The sequence below is a fragment of the Equus caballus genome, chromosome 24 (assembly GCF_041296265.1).
Source record: "Equus caballus isolate H_3958 breed thoroughbred chromosome 24, TB-T2T, whole genome shotgun sequence".
Taxonomy (NCBI): domain Eukaryota; kingdom Metazoa; phylum Chordata; class Mammalia; order Perissodactyla; family Equidae; genus Equus; species Equus caballus.
The window spans coordinates 43,926,218-43,951,430 of NC_091707.1; positions in this window are offsets into that span (position 1 = coordinate 43,926,218).

Consider the following 25,213-nt stretch of genomic DNA (forward strand, 5'->3'; position numbering starts at 1 on the left):
CACAGTCTCCAGAAACAGTAATACCATCCACTTAGTTGCCCTTACCAAAATCGCAGAGGCATCTTTGAATATTCTTTATCTTTCACTCCTTGTACCCAAATGCATCAGCAATTCCTTCCAGCTTCACCTTCAAACTACATCCTTGACCTAACTACTCCTCAGCTCCATTCCTAACATCCTACTTTGAGCTACTCTCATCTGTTTTCTAAACTACTGAAATGGCCTCCTAACTCTTCTAGCTTTCATTCACATCTACCCATAAATAGTTAAAATGTACGTCAAATTTACATTGAGTAGAAATACACTAATTTCAAGTGTGTAATTTGAAGACTTCCAATAAACATATACACTCATCCGAATCAAGATATCAAATATTTTCATTAAACCCTTCATGACACCACCTTATCAATCTCCAGCCCAATGTTTAGACAACTGCTGTTCTGAGTCTCACTATAGATTCATTGGCTAGTTCTTGAGCATATATAAAAGGAACCATACAGTATGTACTCTTAAATCAATGTACAGATTTCTTTCCCTCCATGTAATGTTTGTGACATTCATTCATGTTTTGACATGTATTGGAAATTGATTCCTTTTTATTGCCGAGTAGAATTCCGTTGTGTAAGCAAATAGGAATTTATATATTCATTTTCCCATTAATGAGCATTAGGTTGTTTCCAGTTTTGTGCTATTTTGAATAAAGGTACAATGAAAATCTAGATGCAAGTCTAAGTGCAAACGTATATTTTTCTTTGTATTGGGTAAATATATAGGACTGGAAATGCTAGATCATATGGAAAGTGTGTATTTGACTCTAGAAGAAATTGCCAAACTGTTTTCTAAAGTGGTTGTACCTCATCAACAACGTGTAAGAAGCCAATAGCTCCACATCCTCTCTAAACATTCGGTGCCGGAGTGTTTTCCTTTAGCCATTTTAAAGGCCAAATAAGTGGCTAAGTAGAGTGATATCTCATTGTGGTTTTAATTTGCAATTCTTTAGTGATTAAAGGTGTTGAACATCTTTTCATGCACTTATGGGCCATTTATGTATTTTCTTTTTGGAAGTGCCCATTCAATTTTTTTGCCTATTTTTACAGCATTGCTTGTCTTTTTTTCTTATTAACATATAGGAGATCTTTATATATTCTATTCAGGTCTTTTGTTCAGATATATTTATTGACAAAATCTATACTTTTCCCAGTAGCTTCGTCCAGGATGTACCTGGTGCTCTTGTCTTTTGAGGAGCAAAAATTTTTAATTTAGATGAACTTCAATTTGTCTTCTTTTTCCTTTCGTTTTACTGTTAGTGCTTTTTTGTATATTGTTCAAGAAGTTGCCAACCTCTAGGCCATGAAGGTAATCTTTTATGTTTCCTTCTAGAAGTTTATAGTATTGGCTGTTTCAGACTATGGTCTGGATCATATTATTTTTATGGGTATGAAGTGAGACAGGGGTTAAAGATCATTTTTTTCCCACACAGATATTTAGTTTTCCCATCATCTTTTTTCTGCCCCTCAGGTATCCAGCCTTGGAAAAAAGGAATTTCCTTTCACCATTGAATTGACTTGGAACCTTGGTTGAAAATCAATTGACCAAAAAGGAGTAGGCCTATTTCTGCATCTCTATTCTGCCCCAGTGATTTGTTCATTTATATGCCAATATTACCATCTTGATTACAATAGCTTAAAGCTAGTCTTGAAATCAGGTAGTGTAAGTCCACCTACTCTAACCTTTGTTTTCAGAATTGCTTTATCTATTATAGTAACTTTGTAATTTTGCATTTTCATATAAAATTAAGATATAGCTTTCTTTCTTTCTTTCTTTCTTTTTTGCTGAGGAAGATTCATTCTGAGCTACCAGCTGTGCCAATCTTCTTCTCTTTTGCGTATGGGTCCCCGCCATAGCGTGGACTGCCAAGGAGTGCTATTTGTCCACGCCTGGGAACCAAACCCAGGCTGCCGAAGCAGAGCATGCTGAACTTAATCACTAGGCCACAGACAGGCCCCCAAGATTTAGCATTTTGATGCCTACTAGAAAAAAAAAAAGCTGTTTGAATTTGTGAATCTATATGCTGATTTTGTGAGAATGAACATCTTCTAATCCATGAAGATTATTTAGGTCTCCACTTGTTTAGTTCTTTTTAAATTTCCTTCAGTAACGTTTTATTTTCTTTGCAGAGGTTTTCCATATTGTTGTTAAATTTATTCCTAAGGATCTTTTTGACGTGATTGATTTGATTTGATGTGATGTGATGATTTCTTTGCCCCTACTGTACAGAGGTAAAAACAGTTTTTGTATAATAACCTTGCATACTGTGACCTTGATAAATTCTCTCATATGAGCTTTAGCAGTTATTTGGTATGAATATTCTTACTGTTTTCTGTGTAAACAATCATTAACCTCTGAGTAATAAATTTTATCTTTTCTTTCCCGATTTCTTGCTTTCTATTTAATTTTCTCACATTATTACACTGGCTAGGACCTTAAGTAAAGTGTTGAATAGATGTAGTAAGATCAGATATTCTTGTAATATTCCCAATTCCTACTATTCCCACTAAGAAAATGGGCAATATTTCACCCTCCAGTGTGAGGTTAACTGAGTTTTGATGATGACCTTTGACAGACTGAAGAGGTTTCCTTCTTTTCTATTTGCTGGGTTATTTTTTAAACCCATGAACGGTATTAAATTTTGTCAAATGCTTTCTCTGCATAAATTGAGATTGTATGATGTTTTTCTCCTGTATTCTATTTATACAGTGAATTAAATTGATATTTTTCAAATGTTAAACTAAACTTGTATTCCTCATAACCTTGGATTAAACCACTTGGTCATATATGTTCTTCTTGAGTTTAATTTGCTAATATTTTTAAAGGATATCTTGGGTCCATGTTCAAAGACGTTGGTCTGTAATTTTCTTTCTTATAATTTTTTTGCTAGGGTTTGGCATCTGGGTTATGCTGGTTCTATAAAACAAAATGAGAAATGTTTCTTCACCTATTTTCTGAAAGAATTGCATGAGATTGGCATTGTTTCTTTCTTAAATGCTTGATAGAATTCACAGATAGAAACGATCTGTGCCTGAAATTTTCTTTAATAAGGCTTTTAAAGGAATTTTTCCACCTCATCTAAGATTTCAAATTTGTTGGCATAAACTTGTTCATGATATGCTTTATTTTAGCCTTAGTATTTATGTAATCTGTAATGAAGTCACACCTGAAATTTCTGCTAGGGGTAAATATGTCTTTATCTCTTATTTTCCTAAGCTCTCTTTTTAGAAGTTTAGCAATGTTATCTTTTCAAAGACCTATCTTTTAGTATAGTTAATTTTCTCTATCATTTTTCCCTTTTCCACATCATTTATTCCTATTCTTATTTTAATGATTTACTTTTATCTATGTACTTTGGGTTTAATTTCCTTTTTTATATCCATCTTATAAGATAGAAACATAGATAATTGATTGTAAACACTTATTTTTTTCTAATATAAGCATAAATATTTTTATTTCTTAAACCATTTAGTGGCTCACCATATGGTCTGTCTTAGTGAATGTTCCATGTGCCCATGAAAAGAATGCGTTTTTTGCAGTTTGAGGTGCAATGTCCTATAAATGTCTATTAGATCAAGGTAGTTGATAGCATTGATCAGATCCTCTACGCCTTTATTGACTTTTTGTCTAGCTCTTTCACCAATTACTAAGAGAAAGGCGGTAAAATTTCTGACTATGATTGTGAATTTGTTACTCTCTATAGTTCTATCCCTTTTTTTTAAAAAAAAAGTATTAAAGTGCTGTTATTAGGTCCTACATATTTATGAATGTTATGCCTTGCTGTTGGATTGATTCCTTTATCATTGTGAAATGTCTCTCTTTATTTCCAATAGTGCACTTACCTTGCAGTCAGCTCTCTGTTATTAATAAAGCCCCATGGCTTTCTTGTGCTTGCATTTTGAGTGATATATCTTTTCCTATTCTTTTAACTCCTCTGTCACTTGACTTTTTAAAGTGTGTGTTATAGACAACAAATACTTTGGTCTTTTTCTTTTTTCCCAGTCTGACCATCATTGAGTATTTAACTAATTCATTTGTATACTCTTTGAGTATTTGATTTGGCTTTAATGTAACTATTTGCATGGTCGGATTTAGCTTGAACACTTTGTTATTTGGCTTGTATACGTCTTTGCTGTCCCCTCCCTCTTCTTCCGGCTTCCTCGGAGCTAAATACTTTTATGATTTCATTTTAATTCCTCTACTGGCTTTTTATTTGTACATTTTGCCTCATTTTTAGTGGTTCTCTTGAGTTTTTGACCAGCATTCTTAATTTATCACACTGTCGTAGAATTAATCCTATATCCTTTCATGATAATAAAAGAACTTTGTAACAGTGTAATACTTTCTCCATCCCTTGAGTTATTGTAGTCATATATGTTATACAAGTTATAAGTGCTGCAATAAAATGCTATAGTTTTTTCCCTGATCTTTTTGATGTTTTAACAAATTTTGGAACTATTAGCGTTTATCACGTTAAATGTTTTTTTATCCCAGTCTCTCTCTCTTCTTCTTCAGGAATTCCAAATAGATGTAATTTAGACTGCTTGATATTTCCCTAAAAGTCACTAAGGCTACAATCAACTTCTCTGCTCTTCAAATTGGGAATTTTTTTATTGACCTGGCTTCCAGCTCACTTTCTATTAAGTTCATAAAGTCAAATTTTCAATTCAGATAGCGTAATTTTCAGTATTAGAATTTTCACTTTTTCTTTTTATTTCTTAGTTTCCATTTCTTCTGAGATTCCCCCTTAGTTCACTTACTATGATCATTTTTTTCCATTAAGTCCTGGTCATATTTCTATCATCTGCCTTAAAATCATATTCTGCTAGTTCCAACTTTTGGCCATTTTGGTTTCTGTTTTCATTGCCTGCTGTTTTTTAGACTGCTAATAGAAATTTTCAATTTCTTTGCAGGCCTAGTAATTTTTATTATATACTGGACATCGCAGATGATATGTCCATAGAAACCCTCAATTTTATCTTCCTTTGAAGTGCATCTACTTTCATTCTAGTGAGAAGTTAAATTACTAGTGGATTACCTTGAATTTTGTTTTGTGCTTTGTTATGGCAGATGTGTTTTAGTTTTGCCCATAGTTACAATGCAAATCTCATAGTTCTGGGTCTTGTCCTAGGACTTCCCCTGTGCTCTTAAATTGTGACCCTTATAGGGTTTTAGAGGAAATTCAAAGGTGTACCCAGGTCCTCTACTTAAGCTGGGTTCAAACCCTAAACTGCACTGCCCAGTGCTGGGGGCAGCACTGAAGTCTCTGCTCAGCTTCTTGAGCCTTGCTTATTGCAAAGCTTATTGGAGTCTCCTCTACACATATGCAGTTTAGGACTCAGACGACTGTCTAACTAAGCTATACATGCAGATTCCAAGGCTCCTTGTCTGTAGCTCTTATCCAGGATTACCTTTCCCTCAATTTCCAGCCCTTCTAGCAGCCCAAAACTTCATTCTCTTTACCTCCAGCCAATGAAACTGCAGCTTCCTCCCTAGTCAACCTCACACACCGGGAAGTGCTCTTAGGGGAAAAGTTATAATATATATATGTACATGCCTCTTTTTGCATACATACAATCTTTCTCTACTTTGTGTGTGGGACACCACCATAGCATGGCTTGAGGAGTAGCGTGTAGGTCCTCACTGAGGATCCAAACCTGTGAACCCTGAGTTGCCAAAGCAGAGTGTGCAAAATTACCACCACGCCACTGGGCTGGCCTCTGAATTTTTTTTTAATCTGGAACATCGTATATAATCATCAATGCACTTTCCTTTTTCCAGAGTCGAGTCACCTCCATTTTCTGATTGCTTTGGTTTGCTCTTAGTGCCTTTAATTTATTTGTTTTTTTCAGTATTTTATTCAGCTTTATGATTATTATCAGAAGGAGGGTCCTGCCATTACTGGAACCAGAATTCTCCACCATGATTTTTTTTTTTAATCTGGAACGTATCATGCACCTTCCCTTCTTAGAACGTACCAGTAACACCTTCTTTCATTGGAATAAAATCTCAGCATATGGTCCACATCGGTGCTTTTCAACCTTGGCTGCCCAGTGAATTACATGAGGAAACTACTGATGCTTTGCTTACTCCTCTAGAGGGTTTGTTTTTAAGGCTTCCCAAGTGATTCTAATGGCCAAGATTTAAACCATCACCTTACATATTTGCCCATGCCTAATTCTCCTATCACTGATATCAGTGATTTTCTCAATCACTTTCCAGCTTTCTCACTACACTCCAGTCATGTTGGCTTTCCTTTTGTTTTTCAAACACAAATACTTTTTGCACTTACTATTCCAGCTTCCCGAAATTCTTTGCCCTTGTATCTTTTGTATTCACATTTTAACTTAAATGTCACCTCCTATGATGCTTAATTTTATGTATCAATTTGGCTAGGCCAAGGTACCCACATATTTAGTCAAACATTATTCTGGATGTTTCTATGAGGTTGTTTGTGCATGAGATTAACATTTAAATTGGTGAACTTTGCATAAAGTAAATTGCCTTCCATAATGTGATGGGCCTTGTCTAATCAATTAAAGGCCTGGATAGAACAAAAGACTGACCTCCCCCGAGCAGGAAGTAATTCTGTAGTAGACAGCCTTCAGACTTGACATGCAATATCAGATCTTCCCTGAGTGACCAGCTAGACGGGCTTTGGACGTGAATCTCAACATCAACTCTTCTCTGGGTCTCTAGTCTACTTGCACACCCTATAGATTTTGCCAGCCTCTGTAATTGCAGAAGCCAATCCCTTAAAATAAATCTAATATATATACATAGAGAGAGAGAGAGAGAAATCCCATTGACTTTATTTTTTTGGAGAATCCTGACTAACATCAGCAAAAACAATCTATCACATAACTTTCTTTATTATTTTTATAGCCTTTTATTCATACTTCTTCTTACCCTCAGAAATTACCTATTTATTTTTTTAACTTATTTATTGCTTGTTACCCACCCCCAACCCACACTTATAATAGAATCTTTATGAATGAAAAGATATTTTCAAACATGTTATCTCCTGTGCCAACAACATTTAGCACTTGCATGCAAATACTTGTTCAATAAATTATAAACTGTATAAACTAAGGAAAAAAGTGGCTGGTGGGGGCTGGCCCTGTGACATAATGGTTATGTTCAGAGTCTTCTGCTTTGGAGGCCTGGATTTGTGGGTTCAGATTCCAGGCATGGACTCACACCCGCTCATCGGCCATGCTGGGGTGGTGACCCACATACAAAATAGGGGAAGATTGGCACAGATGTTAGTTCATGGTGAATCTTCTTCAGAAAAAAAAGAAAGTGGCTGGTAATATGTACTTTGAAAGAAGTACCAGAGAAGTATAATGGGGATTCTATTTCTAAAACAAATATTCAGGTCATAATAAAGCATCACTTTTTGCAAAAGTCTCTTTTAGGATCCTTGTCTTGTTTTCACTCCTGTGTGTTTACATAACGCAACCAAGGTCCTGAAATTGACTGAAACCAGTGTCACCCTGTATCACTTCTAAACACTAATTTGGCAGCCAGTAATAGCCACTTTATCATATTTAGGTTAAGAATGCAATTTAGCTCAGCATGATGTCAATGTTTCCACTGGATCTCTGAGAAAGGCTGTATATTTCTTTACTCATCAATTCACACCAACTCTTTCTCTAAGGAAACTGTTGTGGAGATTGCATCAAAGCCTACTTCACAATTCCTGACTTGGATTCTAACACAAGTAGGAGAAATCAGATGTCAAAGCTCAAAAAGATGAAAGTATAATATTCAATCTTTGAATGCCTGAAAGTGCCAAATACATTTCTCAAAGATCTTTTGCTACCCTCATAAATAAAAATGAGGAGCAGTGAGTTCATATTCTCATCAACAATTACATCTTTAGATTGCAAAGAAGTTCTTTGTTACACTGATGTAAAAATTCCTTCTCTGTGATGCTCGTCCATTGGTGCTGGCTCTACTATCTGGAACAGCACAGATGGCATCTTTTCACATACATGATCATTTCTCAGTTAAATGGAAGCCAGCAAACCTGTCTACTCTTAGTCTTCCCTTCCCCCACAATAACTTTGCCAAGATCCTTCAAGAGATCCAAATAGCACGTGAATTCTGGACCCTTCACCTTCCTGGTTGCTCTCTTTCTAGATACTTTCAATGTGATGACTGACTCTTAAAATGAGAGCCCCCCATGAAATTCCACATGAGATCTGACCACAAAGTGGAAATATATTTACTCCCATTGATCACTGAAGCTATAGCCACCCTTTTACTGAAGGAAAGGTAGATTTTCTTTACATTAAACACAAAAAAGTCACAGGAACCACATAGGTAGCTTGTTTAACTCACGAACTCTGACTATGCCCTGCAGGCTAACTTGTCTTTTGTTTTATAATCGTTCAGAAAGCAAATATTCCAAGACAGAATGCAAACAACCCAAGCAAAACATTTCCGGTTGCACCGATAGGCCACTGGTACCCTGATGTCTAATGATGCACAAAGTAGAGAATATAAATAAATCAACCAAGGTTCTGCAACTGGCTAGCTGCATAGACAGGAAAAACATAGCCATGCCTTAACGGTCTTTTACTATGTATTTATTTTACAGTTCTTTAATGGGGACTAAGGGGACAAATCGATGTTTCCATCAGAGAGAGAGTAACTTTTAAGTGCAAAGCATTTTTCAGAAGTTCCTTCTAACACCAGCATAGATGACATCAGCAAAAGAGAGATTTTCTAAAGGATTTTTCCTCAGTGAACCAACAATTAGTCTGTCAAAGATGGACTGAGTTTCCACAACGAGTATCTAAAAGATTCTTGAGACTCTCCTCCATGTTCCTGACAAATAGAAAGATTGGTTTTCATGTAGAAGTGAGGTTTTGGCTGTTTTTTTTTTTTCATAAGAAAACATGACTAGTCTTTAGAAGGTCTTTCATATCTGTTTGATTTGTCTCCAGTCTCATATTGCATATTTTAAGCTAATTCTATGTATGCTTAATTCCCCCTTATCTGCATGTTTTGTTGCGGGATTGCAATGATTTCACTATTATACATTTTTGCCCAAAAATATGACAGATAAGAGGCACTGATGAGCAATGAAATAAATATTTTATAAGGGGATATGACCTATTCCACAATAGATGCTCTGTCTATTCTTGCCATTAATGTTAAGATCAGTTGCATTAAAGTGATTAAATTTGCCCCTGAACTTATAAAGAATGATTGAAAGAAGGTAAGTGTGAAAAGAGAAGTTCTTCCCACTCATTTAGAAGCAAACATTGTTTCCATTGAATTGGGTCTAACTCTGGATGGAACTAATCAGATTTTTCTCAGATTAGCAGTTCATTGAGTAAACAGACAAAAGGTTACTTTTAAGATAAATGTTCTTAATACCAACTCCGTAACATGGTAAATTTGATCTGTTGCGTTCATCCCCGCTAAAAGCATCACAAATCACTTATGGATTTCTTTAAAAAGAAAAATGAGGAGTTACAAGTTTATTATATGGCAACTAAACTTTGAAATGCATTTTGGAAGACACTTTGGATTAATTTTTCACAATAATGATGTATCTATTGAAAAATGATGTCCTGACATTATAAATACATTCAGCAAGATTTACTTACTGACACCCCAGAATTCTCCAACATCATAAGGTTGTTTCTCAAACTTTTAACTAGAAATAAATATGCAGCTCTTATTGGCAAGTTCACAGGTTTTTCTCCCCTTTTTGAAATTTTTAAGATAAAATATTTTTATGTATGAATTTAAATTAGCTTTTGCTTATTTTGTCTTCTCAAATTGTTTCTTCTCTCCCAACTTGGTAAACACAAACTCAATTTGGTATGTATCCTTTCATATACATTTATATTTATATATATGTGCATACATACATCCAAAAAACCACACTATATGCACGCTATGTATAGTATCGTGTGGTCTCATTTTTACATCTTATGTAAAAGGCAACATATAGATACTTGTCTTAGTCCATTCGGGCTTATGTAATAGAATACCAAGGGCTGAGTGGCTTATAAAACACAGAAATTTATATCTCATTGTTCTGGACTCTGGGAAGTCCAAGATCAAGGCACTGGCATATTCCATGTCTGATGAGGACCTGAGGTCCTGTTTCTTGGTTCATAGAGGGTCTTCTTTCCGCGTCCTCACAGAAAAGACTAAAGGGACAAGAGAACTCTCTGGGTTCTCTTTTGCAAGAGTACTAATCCCATTCATGAGGGCTCCACCCTTATGAACTAGTCACCTCCCAAAGGCCCCACCTCCTAATATGATCACCACTGGGGGTTAGGATCTCAGCATATGAATTTTGGGGGGACACAAACCTTCAGTCTATAACAACACCCACCTGTAATCATTAAATCACCGTAGTCTTGAAACTTCTAAATTCTTTATACTGATATGTAGAGCCACGATGCATGCGTTTTAAGTGCTGCCTTCAATTATAATTTGGAATATATCAAAATTTATTTATCCAGTCCCATATGGATGAACATTTTAGGTTTTTTTCCAAAATTTCTCCTTCTGCAAAAAATGTTCCAATAATATCTCCATACATATAGCCTGATGCACAGATGCAAGCTTTGCTGTAGATCACTGAATATCAAAGTTTGCTGTATGGACATCTGGGGACCCTGAGATCTTTGCAGAGAGTCCAGAAGATCAAAGTCTTTTCATCATCATGCTAAGACATTATTCATTTTTTTCACTTTTATGCTCTTAGGAGTGTATAATGGAGTTTTCCAGAGGCTTTTGACACGTGGTAACATCATTATTCTGGTGGCTAATAGAATGTGTATTTGTGTATTCCTGTATTTTCAAAATTTCCGTTTTAATTTCTAAAATGGTAAATATCGATCCGTATACCTCACGTAAACAAAATGGTTCTGGGGTGCTCAGTAATTTTTGAGTATAAAGTTCTCAGAACTGTAGAGAACTACTGAAAGAAGCAGTATATATTTAGAATACCTAGAAATGAATTTTATGACATTGACGAAGTGCCCTCCAATGTATTTGTACTATCTTTTATATTCCCGACAGGCATTCCCCATACCTTCCCTCCGTATTTCATAGTGTAAGACTGATAACTTTTGTAGACACAGTAGGAGAAAATGTGTCAAAGTTTTGCCTATTTTTTGTTTTATTTTTAATTGTCAAATGTTTCAAAGAAAAGCAGAAAAAGTAAAACATCTGTATCTCCCCTGCCCGTATTTAATGAATGTTAATATCATGCCACATTTACTTTATTTTTTCTAAGCAATGTAGAAACATTTAGGTGCCTGCGTCATGGCTGAGTAGATAAGTTTGCACACTCCACTTTGACAGCCTGGCGTTCATGGGTTCGGATCCTGGATGAGGACCTCACATGTCTCATCAAGCTGAGGCATGCGTCCCACACAGAAGAACCAGAAGAACTTACAACTAGGATATACAACTACGTACTGGGGAGCTTTGGAGAGAAAAAAATTAAAAAGGGGAAGATTGGCAACAGATATCAGCACAGGGACAAGCTTTCTGAAAAAAAAAAAAGAACTTTTAAAGAAAAAAAGTATTCTGAAAAAGATGTGCTATTTTCTTAACCTTGTTTTGGAACATTTTAGTAAATAAATATACTTGTAAACAATTTACATAGTCATGATTTTCTTTATTTTTTAAATGATGTGATAGGAATTTGTTATTTTAATGAGACCCCTTAGTTTTGTTTTGTCTTTTTTTTGCATGAGGGAAATTAGCCCTGAGCTAACATCTGTTGCCAATCTTCTTTTTGCTTGAGGAAGACCAGCCCTGAGTTGACATCTGTGTCAATCTTCCTCTATTTTGTATGTGGATCACTGCCACAGCATGGCTTTATGAGTGGTGTAGATCCACCCCCAGGATCTGAACCCACAAACTCAGGCCGCCAAAGAGGAATGCACCACACTTAACCACTGTGCCACCGGGCCAGCCCCTGATTTTGTGTTTTTTAGGTTTACATCAATGACATTATATTATATATATACTTCAGCAACATTTTTTTCACTCATTATTATTTTTATGATATACTCATGATGCAGGCAGATGTTTAATCGTTAAAACCAACTCCATAGAATTCTATAGTGAAAGTATAAAACAGTCTTTATCTTTATTATCATCTATTGATGGCCATGTTTGCTATTTTCACACTTTTCACTATCCTACAAATAAAGCCAAGCCCTCTCAGAGTTTAAAACAGAAGAGTGACATGAGCCTAGGTACCATTTAAAAGGCAACTCCATCTCCTATGTAAAGAATAGACTGGAGTAGAATAAGAATGGATGCAAGGAGATTACGGCAGAAAGCCCCGTGAACTGTGTTAAGTACGTTGGACTAGGGCTAGGGCAATGGAGACAACAACAAACAACAACAACAAAAACATAGATGAAATTTAGAGATATGTAGGAAGTACAAACCAGCAAAAGTTGGCATAATAATTTAGATATGGTTGGTAACAGAGAGGGAAAAATAACTTAGTAAGAACTGATTGCATGTTTAACAAAAGAAATGTAGAAAAGAGCATCTGAAAGATACACAGAACCATAGGTTCAGTATTTCCCTCATAATCTGCTTCTTCACTTGTCAGTTCTCTTTCAGAGACTTGTGTTTCACTAGAGTGTCCTATGGTCTTCCAGTTCCTTATCACATAGACAGCAGAGCGTCTCTCCTCCCTCCTGTCGTAAGCTTATCCTTGAATTTGAGCCCCTGAGTTCTACTTATTTTTCCCCATCTATGTTTCTAGTCCTTGTTTTGCTTCTCACTTTGCCAGGGAAATGTTGTCTAGTCTATTTCCACTCCTCCTTCAAGGTCCATTTCAAAAGTCACTCTTTGTTGACCCTCCAGCAAAATGAATTGCATTGACGTCTATGTTCATATAGCGCTCTGTTGCAGAGCTTACATTTTATCATTTCTTTTTGTTTTTTATCTTTTTATTCTCCTTTTGCCAGATGGAAAATTTCTTTTGATCTATCTTCAACTGTACTGACATTGTAGGTATTCAATAAACATTACCTACTATTATTATAAGCTCTACTATGTGGAAACCACTGTTCCAGACGCTGGAGTTCAGGCTTACATAATAAATGGAATATATCTGCATTGCTCTTAAAAGCAACAACAACAACAGAAAACCTCACTTAGGTTCATTTATCCGTAGCTGGGCTAATTGGATTCAAGCTTGTGGGCCCCCTTCCCTCTGGCTGTCTCCTCTCAGGCAATTCTGTCCTTAATTGTCAGGGGGCTTTGGTTGTCTTGAACTCTCTCTTTGGTTTTTCAAGCCCAAAACATAACAGGTTTTCTATGGGAAATTTAGCTGCCCCATAGGACAGACTGGGGTCTGCCCTCAAGGTAGAAACCAAGAAAACGTGAAATCTACCAGAGCCATTCCCTTCCTCTACCTTCTGTCTTCTTCCTTCATCCGTCTGCTCTCTGGAGCCTTTGAGTTTTCAATTTTGTTTTTTAATGTTTATCAGAATTTGGAATAATCTTCAGAAGAATCAGTCCAATAACAGTTACTTAGTTATTAACCTGTACTGTGCTTTCTTTTCTGCTTGCCTATCTGTGCAATAATAGAAAATTTATATATTGGTTTCTGCCCCCAGTTCCTGGCACACGGCTCCTGAAACCCATGTAAATAGGGGTGCTAGGAGAATCTTTCATTCTGATATTTAGTCTCTGACCCCTGTTCCTGACACAGAGCTCCTAAAACTCTTGTAATCTCCTAAGTAATAAGAGTGCTAGGAGCATCTTCTGTGCTAATAGTCTGTCTTTGACCTCGCCTCCTGGCACAGGGCTCCTAAATCCCTTGGAATTTCCTAGGTGATAGGAATGTCTTTTGTTCTAATGAAGTGACTCTGTGTGGGCTCCTGGGTGGCTTCTGGATGATAACTGGCCACCAGAAAGACCAAGTCATGATTAGAAGCTTGGAATTACCCACCCTCTACTCTCCAGAGAGGGGAAATGGGCTGAAAATGGAGTTGACAATTGATCATGCCTACATGAGGAAGCCTCCATAAAAATCCCAATAGTATGGGGTTTGGGGAGCTTGCAGGTCCCACATCCACATACCAGAGAGTGATGCACCTCCACCCCCTGGGGACTGAAGTTCCTCTCATCAGGACCCTCTCAGACCTCACCCTATGCATCTCTTCATCTGACTTTATCTATATCCCTTATTGCTCCTTAAATAAACTAATAAACATAAGTAAGTGTTTCCATGAGTTTTGTGAACTGTTCTGGCAAATAAGTGAATCCAAGAGAGAAGAAGTCGTGGGAACTTCCACTTTGTAGCCAAGTTGAACAGAAGTTGTGGGTAACCTAGGTACCTACTACTTGTAATTGGCATCTGAAGTAGGGGGCAGTCTCATGGGACTGAGCCCTTAACCTGTGGGATCTGATGCTATCTCCAGGTAGATAGCGTCAGAATTGAGTTAAATTGTAGGACACTCAGCTGGTGTTGCATAATTGCTTAGCTTAGGGAAAAAACCCCACACACCATCTCTATCCCAAACTGTAATCCTCTCAAGGAAAAATATTCTGGCATTATTTATCTTTGTTTCCTCTAATAGTATCTGAAAAAAATGACAAACGGTAGACAAGTCTTTGTAGAATTGTACTGACATGATAGATGCTCAAGACATCCTTTAAATTCTTCAAGGTTTGAAAAGTTGTAGTGCTGTTTTTTGTTTTTCGGGGTTTTTTTGAGGAAGATTAGCCCTGAGCTAACATCTGCCGCCAACCCTCCTCTTTTTTGCTGAGGAAGACTGGCCCTGAGCTAACATCCGTGCCCATCTTCCTCCACTTTATATGTGGGACACTTGCCACAGCATGGCTTGCCAAGTGGTGCCATGTCCGCAACCGGGATCTGATCTGGCGAACCCCGGGCCACCGAAGAGGAACATGTGAACTTAACCACTGCACCACCAGGCTGGCCCCTGTAGCGCTGTTTTTGCACTAGGTAAAAACATGAATTCTATATCAATATCGTATACTTGACACTTTCCGCTAACCATTTGGAAAATACAGATGTTAGATTATTTCCCGTAGCTTTTAAACTAAAATATCGGCAATTAAACACTCATTTGGAAAATGTTTTATGTAGAAACATATATACAATAGCAGTCCACAAAATATAGAATAATCTCTGGGAAAAAATATCCCTACAAAGCAAGCACAATAAAAATGTTACATTAAACATTTAAACTAGAAGTGTTGAGAATTAGAAAAAATTTTCACATTAAACAGGAATTGGCTCCCACGAGTCTCCCTGCATTATTAGGGCCGAATCAACTATCCTCTAAGATCCTGAAATGTTCTTGAAGGCTTCATGCGGTTCATATTTGCATTCAGCATAGGCAATGTGAATTCCACAGAATGTCTCCCTAATGGATAAACATGGCATTTTGAATTTCCATACAGCTTCTTCAAAGAATTTCCTTGAAAAGACCCCCAGATGTGGGCAGGAAGAGGAAGATTGTTTGCAGCCAACAACAGGCAGTTGGATATCCTACGCATTTATCTCAAGGATGCCATGAATAATAAATGCTCTTTAAAGACATTACATGCTATAAAAAGCACCTTTCCTGTATTTTCAGAGACCCCCAAATCTGCTATTTCTGCTACAAATTAAAGCATAATAACGGTACTCTTAAAAGATGAGATTTGACATTATTAAAATCCATTAAAAAAGATTAAAAATCAGAGATGAATCAAAAAAATATTTTCCATTCCACAAGCATTTATTGGGCTTGGTTCAGGAAAAATGGTGAGCAGTTGAATTATTATATTATTATATATTCATTATGCAAGTGTAGCTGAGGGGCTACAAACATACCTAAAAAGGACATACTCCAGCCCATTTTATTCACAACCTCATGAATTCTCTTTTTCCAAACACACAAAATAATCTTTTTTAAAATTCACTATTTGCACCTGCCTTTTGGGCATTAGTCCAACTTTCTCACCACTAACCCACTTTTGAATCATTTCTCTACCTTTTCCCCAAAATGTATGGAACACTTTCTTATCAGTAATAGGATTTTCTTTCCCAGATTTTTCTCTTCGTTCTTTAATTAATCCCTACTTGTTCTCACCATCTTTTTTCTCCAAGTAGCATGTTTTTCTAAATCCTATCTTACTCTTCTCTCTGAGGCCTGAAAACAAATATATTCAGCAAGAATTAGATAAGTGTTAGAACTCCATCAGATTAACCTCTGTCTTTATTCTTTTGCCAAGGCACTTAGTCTACATGACAAAAATGAAATTCATAAGAAAGAGCTCTAAAGTGCAAATCAAGCAGGACGAAATGGTCCTACTTAAATGCAAAATAAACCGTGTAATCACATTCCAATAAATGGTGGGATAAATTCCTCTCTACCACATCCTATCCCACCCACTTCTTTCAGAGAGAAAATATAAATCAAAATAATTTAATTGGGGCCAGAGCCATTTCCTGGGTAAAAGAGAGAGAAGGCATTAAAAACGATGTAGCAGGATAATTCATTGAAGTACTAACTCTGTCCTGTTCTCATTGTTATAGGAACCTTAAGGAAATTTAAAAAAAAAAAAAATAGCTTGTCTCTCCTCCATTCCCTAGTTGGAAGGACAGCCAACTTTTTGTGTTTAAAGATTAAGTTCCTTCACTTCAGCTTCTCCTTTAAGGAATTAGGCTGCAACATCCTTCTAAGTTGAGAATTGAGACTTCTGCTCAATTTGACAGAGAAGTGACTCAGTCTAGAGAAAGCGGGCTTCCCAAAGAGAGCAAAGGTAATGCCTCAGGGAGAGGGGACTTCAACTAGTGCAGATTTATGTACTGTCTGAGAAGTTGGCCCCAGGTGGTGGAATTTTTATTGCCACAACTTGGGAGTCTTGATCTTTGTGTCCAAAATTGGCACCAAAAAAAATGAAGCCAAATGATTTAATGGACAGTGATGACTATGCATCAGGAGCACTAAACAACGCAGTCACAACAGAGAGAAGGCCAAAGATCCTTTTCAAAATATTTGGACTTGCTTAAACTAAAGATGGTACCCAATCAAATTGATCATTAGTTTTGTTTGTTTTCTAACATGACGTTTCCTTTACCTGGGTATTATAGAGAAAATGTAGAGAAGATCTGGAGTGTGATGCTGTTAGCTGAACAGTGAATTAGAAAAGAACCAAAGGCAACCAACAACCCCTGGAAAGCCATTATTTCTAATGACATGGCCAAAACCTTGCCGTTTGGGCAACTATTGTTTCCTCAAGATGAGTTTAGACTATAGAAGGTGCAATTAGTGGTGAGCTATTGATCATTTATGTCTTCAACACAAGTCCTTCCCAAGCCTCTGATTCTCATTTGAGGAGTCACCCTGACCAAAATGTTCTCCTCAGCTTGACTAACTTCAGCCAGATTTCCCCCTGTCCATAGGCCCCCGATCTCCCTTTTTGTAGAACATTTATTTTAGGAAACTTTCTATTATAAATTCTTTCTCCACCCCTTTAAGATGTGAATCTTTTGCCTATCTCCTGCCAGATTTACAACCCAGGGATGTTTTTCTCAAGGACTTGGGGACCATCTTTTTGAAATGTAATCATTTCAGTCATCAAGAAAGATAGAGCCTGTCTTCAAGTATCTCTGGGAGGGTAGGACCCTAACTTCTATGAGCCAATTAGCAAATACAGATGGTCTAAACACATTGACCAATATCCCCCTCAAAAGTCCTCCAGTACTTTTTCAGTAGCTCACTCCAGCACTTAAAAACCCTCCTGCCTTTTGTTTGAGTGTGACTGAGTTCATTCTCTCTCCTTTACGGCAACAGTCTTGAATAGTCTTCCTTGCCTGTTTAACTCCATCAGGTACAATTTTTCTTTGGCACCTCCTCCCCACTTTCAGTTCACATGTCCTGGGGGGAACCAGTTGAAAGTGGGCTGAGAAATGGAGGGAAAGACTGCAGGTACATCATTCCTTAAGTACGTCAATCGATGGCTGAAGCAAGAACTTCTGGACTTTTCGTGAGTGAAGACTAATCAATTTCCTCTTTGCTGAATCCAGTTCAGGTTGAGAGCCTTTGTGTTTGGTTTCATTTTGTTTTGTTTTTTCTTTCACATTTGCAACACAAGGAATCCAAATTGTCACAGTTGGTTAACTAGTAAAAGAACCAGCACAGCGGCAATTCCTACTTTTAGGAATTGAAAATAAAAACTTGCACCAGAGTCAACCTGGCTCCTTGTTAATGGGACCACAGGCTTTCTTCCACCATCACCTCACCTAATGCTCTCTAGTTCCTGTAGGATAAGGCAGAGAAAATATTAACTCCATCTGGCTGATGCCCAGGGCACTTCTCAAGACTGGGAAACCGTAGAGAAAACCAGAGTGAAGTCACTTCCTCAGGTAAGGGAAGGAGTTTCCTCACAAAGGAGAATTGAGTTTCAGGCTGTGAGTCTTGAAGAGCAGGGGGCTTGAGCGATGAGCATTCTAATCAGAAGGCAAGAGATCTTCTAAAATGTCTTTCTCATAGTGCCCTCAGATTTAACATGTCTTCTCATGTGACATTTCAAAAGGAAAAGCCATGCTCTCCTTTTTCATAATTTCCCTGTGTGAATGCCCTAAATCTCTGGTAAGGAAATTTACACAACTTGTATAGCTTACACAATCTGGCATGTTCATTTCTAGAACACAGGGGGAAGTGGGATGACTATTTTTCCTCATTGGTCCTAAGTAGGGAATGGGGGATGGGGGTTATACCATGAAGGGTTTAAGGCTCATTCATGGTCTTCAGTAATAAAATTGTTTATGGTGATCAGTCTTTAAGAATTTGGAGAACACCGAAAGATTCATGACCTTATAGGAGTGTCCCAGAGACACCACAGACAAGCATGACAATAAAACCAAACCTTCTGGTTCCCTCTCCAATGGGTTTGTAAATGGCAGATGCGGAGAGGGCCTCTAGCTGAGTCCTAGGTTATACATATAGGACAGTGTGGAGATCAGAGAAAATCAATATGGGAAAAAGAAAATCTTGCTGTTTATAATCTTCTTAATAAGATGAGTAATTTTGTTCTATGTTGTCCTTATCCAATTAACAGATGTCTTCAGAACACAAGGAAAATGGAGAATTCAGTTAGTCACCTGGTTTTGCCTGAGGTTTCCTAGTATGGTAGTTAAATTGTAATTTATAAGGCAAGCAATACCCTACTTTTTTGCATCCTATAAAAACAAACTTACACTAATTTAATTACCTCTATTTCTGGTGATTCTCTCTAGGTCTTTAAATGCAAGGTAGGGTGTTTTTCAGATTGAAAAATAAAACCAAAACAATAACTAGTGTATGAAAAAAGAAAAACTCTGCCCTACTATGACCCCTTCAAAAAAACACCTCCTACAGCTCTTTTAAAGATAGCTTTAAATTAGCAAACAGCAAAACATATCAGTGAAGTTTAAACTAAAATCTAAAAAAGCAGGCCTAAGAACGTTCGTATTTAATTATGGCTCCACATAATTAAGTGTAGCAATCTGGTGATAAAACCTTTAAGTAATGACTCATAAAGAGATAAAAATGGAGCATGTGTTTAATCAGTTCACAGCCTTTCGCAGAAGCTGGCATTGCTCAGGTGCTAATGAGACACCTGTTGCTGGGGACGCCAGAGAGAGCATGCAAATCAGCGGAGACAGAAAGACAGGACTCACTGTTGCTGAAGGCAAGTGGCTTTGCCAAGATGACTGTCAGGAGGCTGAGACTCTGAGAAGATATTTAAATAAAAGTATACAACCAATTCCATATCTTTCTAATGGGGACAAAAAAAGAAAAAAGAAGACATCTTTCTTCCTCTGTTTCAATGATCAATTTTGGAACAATTTTTTAATTTTTAGGTCATAATACATTTAAGTCTTCAGTGGCTAATAAATATAAAATTCCTCTCTTCGTGTTTTTTTAAGCAATTGTGTTATGTACATTCAAAAAACTATTTATACTGTCTTCATGTTTCATTTCTTTCTGCAATTTTAAGAGATTATTTTCTCTATCATCAAAGTGAATAGTGAGTTACTTGCACACAATGCGATAATAGAAAAATACACTTGCATTGTGGTCTTCGTGTGTGGGTTGAGCTTTTTCCTGGCTAGGTTGTCTGACATCTCACGTATTAAGAGATATGACTATGTACATTTCTTCCATTCCAGCAAGGAGAAATGGTGCGTTAATATCCGAGTTCCTATGGAACCTTAACAATGTATTAGAATTTGACAAGCCTAATGGTCCAATGATGAGAAATGAAGACAAGATCCTTTCTCGTGAAAGGTGAAGGGTACAACTGCTAGCACTTTCTTCCCTAGAGGGCTTTAGACTTGTCACAGAACAACCTCTTTCTCTCTTAGAATTAATCTCCATTGCCTATTCAATCTTTGGCTCTAAGCAGAAACCACCACCAAGGAACTATTTGGCGCTGAGTTTAAATAAACACGTGCTATATTAAAACAGGCTTTAACAACATCTCAGAAGGATGCCTTGCTATTTCTGGAAATGGAAATTGCTCGTGAGTTTCAAGGAGCGTCAGAAGTTTTGCAAGTTTGAAGTTAGAGTAAAAATATATGGGCTTTTATTAAACATATGCAGAGAAAAAAATCAAAAGAGTAATGAATAATCTTTTTTGAGGCAAAACAAATACAGAGAAATATTTGGAAGGAAGAACAGTGATTGAAGATTATACAGGCTAAATGTGAATCAGAGCAGGACAATACAAGTAATAATTCCACATTGAGAATTCTCCAAACAAACTTGGCTAGCACGAGCTGGCATGTGTCATGTCCCAGCGTGAGGAGCTCAAGCGACTTCAACAAAGAATGCTTGTTCTAAACACAATGCTTCTGTGGCCAAAATAAATGGGACAGCGCTCAAATGCCATATTGGATGTCCCCATCCCCCAGTCCTCCTAAAAAGTGTGGAGAAATTATTTAAGCTGGAAAGTGAATTATTATCTGATAGATTACCATCAATAACTCCACCAGACATTTGATCAATTTCCTATTGAATTTTGATGCTCTAGGTGTGCACTGCTTTATGAAAATATTTTAAATGTCCATATTATAAAAAAGCAAATGAAAGAAATTCTCAGTGCCTATTTAAACCTTGGAAGACGGGGCCAGCCTTGTGGCCGAGTGGTTAAGTTCACGCGCTCCACTGCGGTGGCCCAGGGTTTCACCTGTTCGGATCCTGGGTGTGGACGTGGCACCGCTCATCAGGCCACTTTGAGGTGGCATCCCACATGCCACAACTAGAAGGACCTGCAACTAAGATATACAACTATGTACCAGGGGGATTTGGGGAGATAAAGCAGGAAAACAAAAAAACCTTGGAAGAGTCGTAACTCCAGAAAATATCAACTTATGTACTGTTTAAATAATTTGCTTTCATACTCCATATAAGAAATGACTCAGGTTTACATAAAATTTATATACAATTTTGTAAAAACTAGCATTAAACAATTTACATAAAAATTTTCAAGAACACCTTAATTGTGTAAAGTAGCACCAACTTGGATAGAACTTATGTGTTATCTATTTATATTTTATATTAATGTTTATATCTCATAGCTTAACATAGATTTTATATTTTGGCATTAATTGTACTTTATGTTAATAGATTTTATTTCTAGAAGAGAATTCCATGGGTTGCTTTTTGAAACTAGTTTCTGCCAATGACATCTTAAGTGAAACTGTAATATGCATGTCAAACAGCAATATATGAAACAGTAAGTAGTAGATCTTTTTTTCTGGAAAGGCCTGGGGAAGAGGATGAAAAAAAGATATTGAGAGTAGAGGATGCAGAAAAGGATGGAATACTTGGTGCATTAATTTATCAACAAATTCTACCTCTTTCCAGGAGATTTCACTCTGAAATTTCACAGAATTGAGAATTCTGGCATTAAGAAAAGGAATAGAATCAATAATTTGTTTTCAAAAGAAAAGGTATATTCGAGAGTGACTGTCAAATTTGAGTAACTTCTCCAGGGTAGTTTCCAGAGAGCAGCCTTGCTTTGGTGGTTGGCTGCTGACTTGCCTTTGCGAGAAGTTGGTCTGCACTCTCCAGAATCCTCCATGCCCTCTGTGGGGTCCACTCACTGCAAATGCTCTTGGTGGGATTGTTGCTTTCTGGTATGAAGGGCATCTGTGGAAAGAGAGGTCTCTTAAAGATTGAAGGCTTTTCTTTGGGATATGTTGGAAGCGGGGGTGGGGGGAGGTTGTTGAAAGGATTGCTTCTCCTGTATTTCTTTTTTCACTTCATCTCAGATTTTCACATTACAAATTATGACACACTTTTTCAAAGACTGGTGACATAATCTCTCACTTTCTCATTTCAGTTAGGATTCTCGCTCAACCGCTCTCTCTTGATAGGTAAAGTGAGTACTTTAATGATCCTTTTGACTACACTTAGAAGAATAGGGAGTTTGTCCTTTCTCATTAAAAAATATTCACCTTTACTTTATTTATATTTTCCTTATGTTAGTTGCATTGTGTTGTGAACTCTTAGCTCATAATGGTTGCCAAAACTTTTGAGTTTATAAACATAACTAATTGTTTTTCTTAGACATATTTGTGAAAATATATATGAAAATTAATTATTCAGTTTTTTCCCTCAATGACTTATGGTTTATAAAGATATAGTAAGAATTTTGTTTATCTTTTCAAAACCAAGACATAAAAACCCCAATACTTCATTTACTAAATATAATTGTACTGAAACTGCTACAAAAAAAGTCAAGAAACCTGATTCAAAAGTGTTTGGAAAAGTTTCAACGCTTGCTTTTGACCCAATATTGCTATGAAACTAAAATGGCCTGTGTCAATATCTCTTATAACTCCACTTTTTAAAAAATAAGTGACTCATTTATAAATGGTGCATTTTTTCCAACCAGTTAATTTTCAAATGGTTAATCTACTCTATTACATATGGACTGTGTGCTAAACGGTTTATAATTTTTAATCCATCTATTTCAATTGATGTAAATAACTATAAAAATTATTATTATAATTATTAAATTATTTAAAAAACCTTCCTTTAGAGGCTCTAGTTGTTATTTTCAAGTCACCCATTGATAGCTGGCCCCTACTCAGATTTTAGAATTGTTCACGAACTCCTGGGGAAATAGAGCCAAGGAAGTGGACACATCATTATTTTTATTATTTGTATCCTTTGAGTTCTTCTTTTTCCTTTTTCTTCATTTTATCAAAGTCAAAAATGTAAATATTATCACTGATCAATGATATCATTGAAACATACTTCCTGTGCTTTACGTAATTCTTTTATAATTCAAAACACTTTTTATTCATGTTTGTTCTTTGAATAGCTTTGGCCCTTTTTGTTAGTGGATATAAATGACAATCACTGTTGAGTACTGTAGCTCTGATGTAATCAAGCTCCTCTCCTTCAAGAACTTTGCTTCACAAAATTAAGTGCTTAATCAACGAATGTTTTAACTCTTTTACATTTAAACAGCAAACTGAAGGATTGACTGAGAATTTCATTTGGCACGTGAATGGATTTCCTTTCTCTAAACAATTAAAGACAATCATTCCTTAGTGATCATTATTCCAGATTGGTGACTAAGCTTCCGTTCCTAGTCAACCTACCACGTGGTTAGATTAATTTGTTAGAGCGTTTGACTAACATTGCCTACATGTTTAGACAGTTAATTAATGTATTTTAGGCATTTATAATCCCTTTAAGTGCTTGCAATCATAGTTATTCAACTGAAAAGGGTATCTTCTTTTCTTTATTAATAATTTTAACAATCTGTTACAATCTTCAAATTCCATAAATACTTAAGGCATATAATAAATAAGGATATATGTGAGAACTTTCATATATATGTATTTGTGTATACACACATGAATTTTATGCGTAGATTTACTAGAAATTTGAAACTGAAAGAAAGTTAATTCATTTTCACTAAGGAGGTAACCTATAATACCGTGAATTTTCTGGGAACACTGCAGCCCAATGACCAAGACAAGACTGAGATCCTTTTTGTGTGACTCTAAGTAATGATTTTTTAAACTACAAAGATTTGTTGCCCTTAGTATATGGGTGAGGTTGGGGGAAGGATGTGGAACTGTTTGTGTGTGTGTTTTGTAGGTGTGTGCCCCATGCGTGGCTTAGTGTGACATACAGAGAAAGATGAGAGGATTAAGAAAATGACTACAGGATTGAATGTTGAGAGGATTCTTGCCTTAGGTATTATATTATACTTAAAATTATTTTCATACATTTTCAAAAATAATTTTGGAAAGTGGAAGATTGAATATTTGTTCTCAGCACGAATGTCAGTGTATCTAGAACCATTAACACGAGAATGTGGACAATAGATCAGTGTTTAATAAATTAATGAGAACAGGAAGGCACAGGCATTCCTGGTTGAGAAAACAAGAAGATGAAGGAAGGTTTGTGTGTTGGAGAATAGTGAGTGATTGACTGTTACTGATACGGAACCTCTTAATCTCAAATTTGTGTGCCCGATGCACAGCGAGCCAAACACTGAGACATCAGTGCTTAGAAATGGAGAAAGATTTATTCAATTTGGCCAAAACGAGTATGTGGGAGCCTGGGTTCATGCAAATCCACAGCAGCAGAAAGCAGGGGGATTTTACAGAGCTCAGGGGTTTGGCAGGAGGAGTTTTGGGGATGCACAAGCCTCGCTCCGGATAAGCCCCTAGGCAAGCTGACTTCTGGGCTTCAATGGCTGCTGAAGGCCAGCCAGCCATCCAGTGATCGCAACCTCCCCGAAGGCACTCTCTTTCTTCTGCGAAACAAGCTCACAAATCCTCTAGAAAAGAAGCTCACAAATCCTCAAGACCCTTGAGTCACCCCTCAAATTAAACAGAAAAAACGGCAAATTGGTTTAATATCAGGTACCCAGCTTCATTACTAATATATGAATAATGGGCAAGGTTGGGAAAGGAGATGAAGCTGGAATAGCAGGTTGACTCTAGATCCGAGAGCGACTTTTATTTTCATGCTAAGTCACTGTGCCTTTTTTTTTGGTACTCAACATCAGTGAGATAGAAAACGGCTTCCTTCAGGTCCTAGAAAACAAATCTTGTTTGTACAGTAAAAGCATTTGAAAAAGTAAGAGAAGAAACCCTTTACTATACTTGTGATTGTTT